Raw genomic sequence first — 9,376 nt, forward strand, 5'->3', positions numbered from 1 at the left:
AAAAGTTTTTGTTGGTCCTCATTTTTGTAAAAGGAAATTCATTTTCTCTTTATTTGGAAATTTGGGGTGTTACAAACCCTTCCCCCTTAAACAAATCTCGTCCCGAGATTTTAAGAGGAGTTAGGTTCCTAAGAGAGATTGGGCGATATGATGTAGCAGGGAACATACTTGGCATATTCCGAGGTGCTTCTTGCGCTTCGGTGGCCGTCATGTTGTAGTAGCGACCGTTGCGGTTGTTCGGGTAGTTTGGAGCAAACTTTCTTCTAGTTGCGATGCGGCGCTGCTGCTGTGCAGGTGCAGCGGTGTTGGCGGCAATCTTGGCAAGCTTCTTGGGGCATTCATTGGAGTAATGACCCACAGTTCCACATTCATAGCAGGTTACCGTTGACTTGTCCTTTTGTGCAATGGGTACAGCATTGCTTCCAGTCCTTGGGGCATCGTTGGCGGCTTTCATCGGGCACTTGTTTGAGTAATGACCAGTAACACCACATGCATAGCAAGTCATAGTGGACTTGGCTCTGGGGGCATGGTTGGGTATTGGGATGAGCTGCTCCAGTGATGCTATCTTCACGCGGAGGCATGGTTGGGTAGTCCTTCTTGGCGTGTTGATGGCGAAGTGCCTTGCGCTCCATTGCAAGGATGTTGATGGTGTCAGTCATCTTGGCATGTTCAGTGCGTATCTGATTGGCCTGGGCACGGGAGTTGTTGCGGGTAGGAGGGGTCATCTGAACATTGAAGTAGATGATAAGATAAGAGGGAATTTTCTATGGTTGGTTTGAGTTAAAGTTCAAAAGTTCAAAATTTGAAAACTTGAGTAGTGTTGAGTGGGTAAAAACCAGCAACACTTTTTCATTCATACCAAACATCACACATTACAATTCTAACACCCGTTGGTTTGAAGAACCATTCATTCGCTCTACGATACAAGGGGATCCTGATACAACTCACACCTACTTAAGTGCTGGAGTGATACTACCCTTCCGGGTGGATTCTTCTTCTTCACGGGTGAGGTGATTGGCGAGAGGTGAGGGCGTTGTCCAAATCCCTGCGGGTTTTGTACTGCCTGAAGTCCTGAGGTGCTTCATAGGGGTTCATCTTTGGTTGTGGTGGGGGCATGGTCATCGGTCTTCCCATGGAGTCATGTCTTGGGTAGTAGATGAAACGAGTGTTCTTGATCTTGTCCTCATTTTGTCCACACAGGCGAGAAATTGCTTCTTGCATAGCTTTGTCTAGTCCCTCCTTCCAAGTGCTTCCCTTTACAGACAACCATATGGTTTCCCAAACCGGGGCATCAAGCTTCCTTCATAGATCAGTAGAAACATCCCACTGAGGTGGTTCTCCTGACTGAGCTTTGAGTGGTATTCCGAAGAACTCGGGGTACGGGTGTCCTAGATAGTCCACTAGTTGCTTCAACTCCTTTTCGAACCTTTGGTCGCCTCCGGAACCAAGCTGATAGGACTCCCATTGGTGCGTCATCTGTGAACAGAGAGGAGGAGTAAATTAGAGAAGTAGTCAGGGGTGCAAAATTTTATGTAGGCTTGCAAAGAAAGTAGAGTATAGATTTCTCATCTTTTTGGAAAAAGGATCTCAAGGATAAGGGTAAGAACAAGTTTTCACAAATATGCACTTCATTGGTTTTTGAAACTAAGTTTTTCAGACGTCCATTCTAACTAGGGTCTCCTAAGGTCAAACAATGGCTCTGATACCAACTTTGTCAACACCCGGATTTTTAAGTCCAGATGCCTGTTATGCCATACATCGCAATCCCAGGAATATTGTTGTTGCGAGACATAACAGTTGAATATCATAAGTCATCATTCATTACATACCATAGTCGTCTTACAAATAGAGATCACCTGATCCATATTACACAAAGAGTTGATCTATTGATCAATCATACACAAAGTTCATGGTTTCATAGCGGAAGCGTAAAGTAGAAGGGACTCGCTAGTCCACAGGCCAACGTCTGACGTCAGAAGATTCCCTAGTTGTCGTAGGCGTCCTGCGGGTCGTCATCTTGATAGTTCTGCTCCTCTTCATAGTCTGGCCATTTGAATAGCCAGGGACACAGCCGTGAGTACTTTAAAGTACTCGCAAACTAATACTAATGTAAGTGCTAACAATTCTAGTAAGGGGTGCTAAGCTCTAGTTTATTTTGCATAGAGCCAATTTTAGTTCACAAACCTTTTAGTAAACAACTCTTCAGGTACTAACTAACTCAAGTGGGAACATTAGTGTCATTCCCACAACTCTGTTGTGATTCAAAGTCAGAATCACCTTTCAAATTCAAAATCACAAGTCACCATTTACCATCTATAGTTTTTGAGAAAAGTTCTGATGACGGAACAGTATGGCCTTTCCAACTGTCCATAACCGAGGACGCGGCTATTCGAATAGGTTTAACTCTGCAGAGGTTGTACACTTGTGCCACAACAATTGCAATAGCTCGTCAGGTAATCGGCCTGATTTATCGTACGCAGTACGCGAACTACCAATCATAACCTTTCATTTACGTACCCTAGTATAGGCACCTCTCCCCATGAGCTTGGCCTCCCGGTGAAGGCAGACAGATCGGCACAGGAAGCGCACAGGCTTGGGCCGGACGTTCACCTCCTTTCGCATCATATCATATCGTTTCTATTGTGGTAGAGGCAGCTTTCGGCATAACCCCGATGACGCTTGTTTAGAGGGAACCCATACTAAGACACAGAAACTTCCAGTTAAGCCCTACCCAGATTCAGGTATTGTGGGGGTACATGTAAAATTGGAATGGTATCGCATCCGAACCCAACCATCAGTGTTTTTGTAAAATTCACCGAGTCATTCACGGATCATATTCACCTTCAAAATCATTCAATAGAATGACTCATCATTCCAAGGTTCTCAAAGTCATTTTATTTCACAAGTTCTCAGCTAAAGTAGTCATTTCCAATCTAGCACTAGCATCTATGTGTGAGGGGTGCTAAGTATTTTGCTTGGCTTCTAGGCTAACTTTGATACTCTTGTACTAATCCAATACTAACCAAGTGAATCATGAATCAAAACGTACTTTGATAAAACAAAAGTAAAAAAAAGCTTGTAAGGTAAAACTGGGAAATAGGATCATAAGCATAAAGTAAAAGGGGTAATGTCTTGCTCATGGTGAGCTTTGCACTTGGCAAGAGTATTCTCTTGCTTTGCTTGAGGGAGACTAACTTTACTACTCTAATAACCAACTTGTACTTTGACCATAGTTAACTATAACAGTAACTCATTTAGAAAACAAGTAAAGATTTGTAAGGTAAAAACTTGGGATGGGTTCATATAAGAAAAGGTAAGAAGCATGGTGCCTTGCCCCAAGGGGGCTTTGCACTTGGCAAGAATATTAGCTTGCAATAAGATCATATTGCAACATTATAACTTGCATTGGTATGAGCTTGCAAGAGTATAGCTTGCGATAGGATAGTTTCTATCAGTGTTAGCTTGCAGAAATATCAGCTTGCAATAGTCTAGCTTGCCTTGGTTGAAGTGAGGGTCCAAGTTCTCTTCTCCTTTCTCCTTGTAGAAGGCCTCCTCTTCCTGATGGTCTCCGGTACTAGCGTCTAAAATACGAATACGGGGTACACAATCATCATACCAAAATTTACATACTAAACTAGGCACACACAAGTTTTACACAACTTAACTAGCATCACACACTACTATTAAGTGGGTGGATGTGTTCCTCTTATTTAAGAAAAAAAATTTCCTCTCATTATCTTATTAAGATTTAATTTCTCTTATGAACAAAATATGACTAGGTTGACCAAAGTCAACCTCTTCATACTCAGCATTTAAGAAAATGATTTAAATGAGGTTCCATACCTCATACACTTTAATACTACCCTGGTAGTGATTTAATGTCACCAAATACTCAACATGAGATTATATAGACCATGGTCAACACCTCATGTTAAAATGTTTGAGACCAAGATTTAAATGAGAGGGAAACCTCTCATATGATTTAACACATAGTTGTAACTAGGTTAACAACTATCATTGAGGTGATTTAACATTATCAACTATTCATTGGTGATTCTAACCTTACTTGTGCTCACACCAATTATTCTATTCCCACAAATACTACCATTGGGATGCAATGGTTGGGTTGCTTGAGGAAAATAATTTCCTCTCCTAGCATTTGTAACAGATAGTTTCCATCTAGTGTTTGAGAAATACTTTTCTCTCATTCACAACTTCTTAAGATTTAATTTCTCAAACAATCATACATGAAATCATGTTGACTCAAGTCAACCATTCATTATCATTATTTGAGAAATAGATTTAAATGAGGTAGAGTACCTCATACCATTTAATAATACTACATATGATTTAAATCTCTAAGTAATTCATATAAGTGAGTTTGGCCAGGGGTCCAAACTTCACATGAATTCATTTGAGACAAAGATTTAAATGAAGTATAGGACTTCATATGAATTACTTAATAGTTTTGGACAATACCCACTAGTTAAACTAGCCATATTATCCACTACTTAAACTAGGGCATGATCATGCAAAGTGACCACACCATTTTCTTGCATTAACAATTAGTGTAAGTCAAAAGTGAGCTATTGGAGTTGGAATTGACTCAATATCGATTTTGGTTGATTTTTAAGAATTATTCTAAGGCAGAAAAGTCCCTGTCTTGTTTATTTTGCTATGTTAATTCTACAAATAAATTTGAGATGGGACTAGTGGCATTTGATAGATATTTTCACTAGCTTTCCAACGGTATAAAATTCACTAAATTTGGTTTAGCCAATTTGAATCTATTGATTTTCAAAGTGGAGGCAGTATTCAAATTCATTTACAATTTATTAAACTGGATTTGAATAACAGGGCCGGCGGGAAATTAAACGGGCCCAAAGATTTAAAAATGTCAGGGGGCAGAGTTGGGCCGGCCCAGCAGTGCGTCCAGTGCGCAGCGGGCCAGCTGACAGGGGGACCCACCCGTCAGTGGGTGAAACTCACCGAATCGGTACGGGGGCTGAGAGGCGTGGGATCAGGAGCAGATCGGACGGCTGGGCGTCGTCGTCGTCGACGATGAGAGGGGAGCTCTGGCGCGGCGGAGGTAGGGGGTCGGAGCGGTCGTCGGAGCTCCGGCGATCATCGGAGGGGTGCGCAGCGACGTTGTCGATGACGAGGAACCTTCTGGTAGCAGTGGTGTTTCCTGGGGCGGTGTAAATCGACGGCGGCTTCTGCGTCGGCGTGCGGGTCTCCGGCGTGCAATTGGGCGGCGGTGGTCGCTAATTCGAAGGGGAGAGGATGCGAGGAGATCGAGAGGAGGGAGAGGAGCAAGGTTTGTGTGGAGATGGAGGCGCGGGAGACGGTGTATTTATAATGGCGAGGTGGCCGTGTGGGGTGAGGCGAGGGTGACAACCTCGCGGTGGCTCCGGCGAAGGAATCGGGTCGGCGAGGTAGGCACTAGCTAGGCGGCGTCCAGACGGTGCTAGGGAGCTAGGGTACGAGGTGGGGGACGGTCTGGTTGGCGCGCGCGACGTCGAGCTCTGGCGGCACGGGCGTGGGATAATGGCGATGATGTCGACGGCGATAGGCGGCGCGGGGACACGGGACCGTGTCAGGCGGGTTCTGGGTGCGGCGGTGAGGCTCAACGTGCAGCATGGGGGTCCAGGGGAGGCGGCGTTTGTCGGCGTTGCACGTGGACAGGGCATGTCCACGCGTGCACACTTGCGACGCGAGCGGCGTCCTGGCCGCTTTGGGCGCGCATGGTGCGGGCGTTGTCGACGGCGTCCGTGGCCGTGGCGGTGCTAAGCGTGGCTAGGGTGGTGAGGTGGTGCTCGTGGACATGGGGGGCCGAGCTGGGGATGAAGGAGAAGAGAAGAGGAGGAACATGGCCGGCATGGGGTTGACATGGCCATGTCCATGGCCGGCTAGCCTCTCCCTTAGGGTTTCTGTGGTGGAGTGATGAAGAGAGGGGACAAGGGAGCAAGGTGGAGAGATTTGGGGCTGGGTAGGGTTAGCTAGGACACTATTTCAAATAGTGTGGTATTGTTCCATAATTGAATTTTGATGTAACTCACCAAATTTGGTTTGATGCAATTGATTCGAAAATTTGAGAATGGGGTATTTGAATGAGTTGCAAAAGACCAGAGCCAAACATGTGTGGTGGTGGAATTTAGAAAATCAAAATATTGCAAAGTTCACTAAGTGGGAGATTGTTCCACTTAATTAAAGGTTGCAACTTTGCATGAGCATAGATATTGATCAAGGATGATTTTGGCATGGTGCTCTTTACAAAAAGTGTTCACCTTGATGTGCTCTTGGAAGACATGCAAAGAGTTGGGAAAGTTTACTTTGAAAAACTGGAAATAGAGGGGCTCAAAGTAGTGACCAGAATATAAATGGCAGATTTGACCAATATCACATGTGATCTCCAATTGAGTTTGAATTTGGTTTGAATTGGGTTTCTTTGATTCCAAAAGTTGTAATAAGTGTTTAGTAACATTATACAACTAATGGTGAAGGCCAAAGTGGTCCAGGGTCAAAATTTATAAAAATGGCATAAGCCCTATGTGAAGGTTTGGTGAAATTCTAGCTTTTATTCTTTTATTCCCCTTTGCTTCAATTTGACAAGAGTGAGGTTTATTTGGTGTTAGATTGAGTTGGGAAAAAGGGTCCAACCATTTTGAGACAAGGTTGGTGCCTAGGTCAAGGTTTGATAAATTTGCCCTATGTGTATGTGAGGGAAAAGTGGAATTATCCCACTATTGGATTTCTCTCCATTTGATTGGACTTGTCTTGACTCTAATGTCATTCCTATTAGTTTAGAAACATTTTCAAACCATTGAAACCATTTCAAATGGTCTTGCTCAAAGATTTGCAAAATTGGCCAGAATGCATGCGAGGTGACATGTCAATTCTTCTTATTCTTGTAAGGTGCTCCCCTTGCTTCACTTGAGCAAGGTTGAGGGTCACTTTAGGGTTAGATTAGGTTCAGAGATTGTTTCACACCATTTGGTTAGGGTAGAAGTGCATAGGACAAGAATTGATGAGAATGGCTATGTGTCACATATGCCTCTATGCATATGTGGCATTTGATTTTTAATTTGGCTAGGCTTGACCCAATTGATGTTGTTGAGAGTTGAAATGGTATATAGGAGTGATCCAACCATTCAATTACAAGTCTTAGGGTCAAGCTCCTCAATTTCACAAATTTGATATTTTGCTCTCATATGCCTCTATGGCATTATTACTTTCTTTTCACCATCTTTTGTTTCACTTTGGACTGGGTTGGCGAAGTTCTAGATGAGGTTTAAGAAGATTTTCCAATCCTCTAAATAAATTAGAAAAGCCTAGGGTAAAGTTTTACGAAATAGCCATAGGCATAAATGCCTCTTCTTTAAATAAGATCTTTTCTTTTTATTTTATTTCTCAAAGATTGATGACAAGAAGGATGAGGTTTAGGGTTGGAGTAAGTTTTGCAATGGTTCACCACCATTTAGCAAAATAAGAAAAGGTAAGGTTCAAAACCTCCATATTAGGGCTATAGGCCCACATATGTATTTTTCTTCTATTTTGGTTTCTCAAAATAGATCCAAAGGATTTTTGAGAAGGTTAGGGTTTAGGGTTTTTCTTATTTGATTTCTTTTTCTTTTAATTTTATTTGGCTTGTGATCTTCACCTGACCACTTTAGGGTTTTAGGGCTTATCACATAAGCATACTAACACTTATCAGGGCAAAAGCACAAGTAATATGTATGAGCACTAAGCATAGCACTCTATTTAAGAAAAGTTTTTGTTGGTCCTCATTTTTGTAAAAGGAAATTCATTTTCTCTTTATTTGGAAATTTGGGGTGTTACAGCGCCCTGGGACCCCTCCGACTCCGCCTCTTCGCCTATATAACCCCTCGTGACCTAAAAATGCGATACCAATTGACGAAACTCCAGAGAGACTCCAGGGGCACCGCCGCCATCGCGAAACTCCAATTCGGGGGACAGAAGTCTCTGTTCCGGCACGCCACCGGGACGGGGAATTGCCCCCGGAGTCATCTCCATCGACACCACCGCCATCTTCATCGCCGTGCTGTCTCCTATGACGAGGAGGGAGTAGTTCTCCCCCGAGGCTGAGGGCTCTACCGGTAGCTATGTGGTTCATCTCTCTCTCCCATGTACTTCAATACAATGATCTCATGAGCTGCCTTACATGATTGAGATCCATATGATGAGCTTTGTAATCTAGATGTCGTTATGCTATTCAAGTGGATTTTACTTATGTGATCCCCGGAGACTCCTTGTCCCACGTGTGTAAAGGTGACAGTGTGTGCACCGTGTGGGTCCCTTAGGCTATATTTCACAGAATACTTGTTCACTGGGTTATGATTTGAGTTGGATGTCTCTATGAAATTGTGGTGTGTTAGTACCTCCTATGAATGCTCACAGTGACAGCGTGGGGTGTTTATTAGTACTTGGGAATACATCTTTAAGGTTTGCTTTTGCAGCCCTACACGGTGAATTAGTGTTCGTTATCCTGCCAGAGAGTAATTCAGAATAGTATAGTGAAGTGCTTATATTTATATTCCTTTATGATAACATTGTTGAGAGTGTCCACTAGTGAAAGTATGATCCCTATGCCATGTTTCTAAGCATTGAAACATCGTTTCCAACAAGTTCTATTACATGTTTGCTTGCTGCCATCTTTATTTCAGATTGCAATTACTACTTACAATCATCCATATCACTTGTATTTCACTATCTCGTCGCCGAACTAGTGCACCAATACATCTGACAAGTGTATTAGGTGTGTTGGGGACACAAGAGACTTCTTGTATCGTAATTGCAGGGTTTCTTGAGAGGGATATCTTTGACCTCTACCTCCCTGAGTTCGATAAACCTTGGGTGATTCACTTAAGGGAAACTTGCTGCTATTCTACAAACCTCTGCTCTTGGAGGCCCAACACTGTCTACAGGAATAGAAGCGTGCGTAGACATCAGGTATCCGCGGCTTCATTTTCCGTACGCGGCACATGGTGAAACTCACAGCCCTCAAAGAAGTCGGCAATCTTTTACATGTGGAACCGGTATGAGGCCATGTTGGCATCTTTTGCGTCCCAATCTCCGAAACACTGATGCACCAAAAGATCTGAATCGCCATAGCAAATGATCCGGTGCGCACCGATTTCTTTTGCAACCTTGAGCCCATGGATCGGAGCCTCATATTCAGCTACATTGTTTGATGCTCTGAAGTGTACTTGCAGAACATACCGGAGATGATCTCCCTTTGGTGAAGTTAGGACCACACCGGCACCCAGACCCTCTTTGAGCTTGGATCCATCAAAGTGCATCTTCCAGTACTCTATCTTTTGTTCCGGCGGTTTGTATTGCATTTCCGCCCAATCAA

Source organism: Lolium perenne, chromosome 6 (genome assembly GCF_019359855.2).
Source record: "Lolium perenne isolate Kyuss_39 chromosome 6, Kyuss_2.0, whole genome shotgun sequence".
NCBI lineage: Eukaryota > Viridiplantae > Streptophyta > Magnoliopsida > Poales > Poaceae > Lolium > Lolium perenne.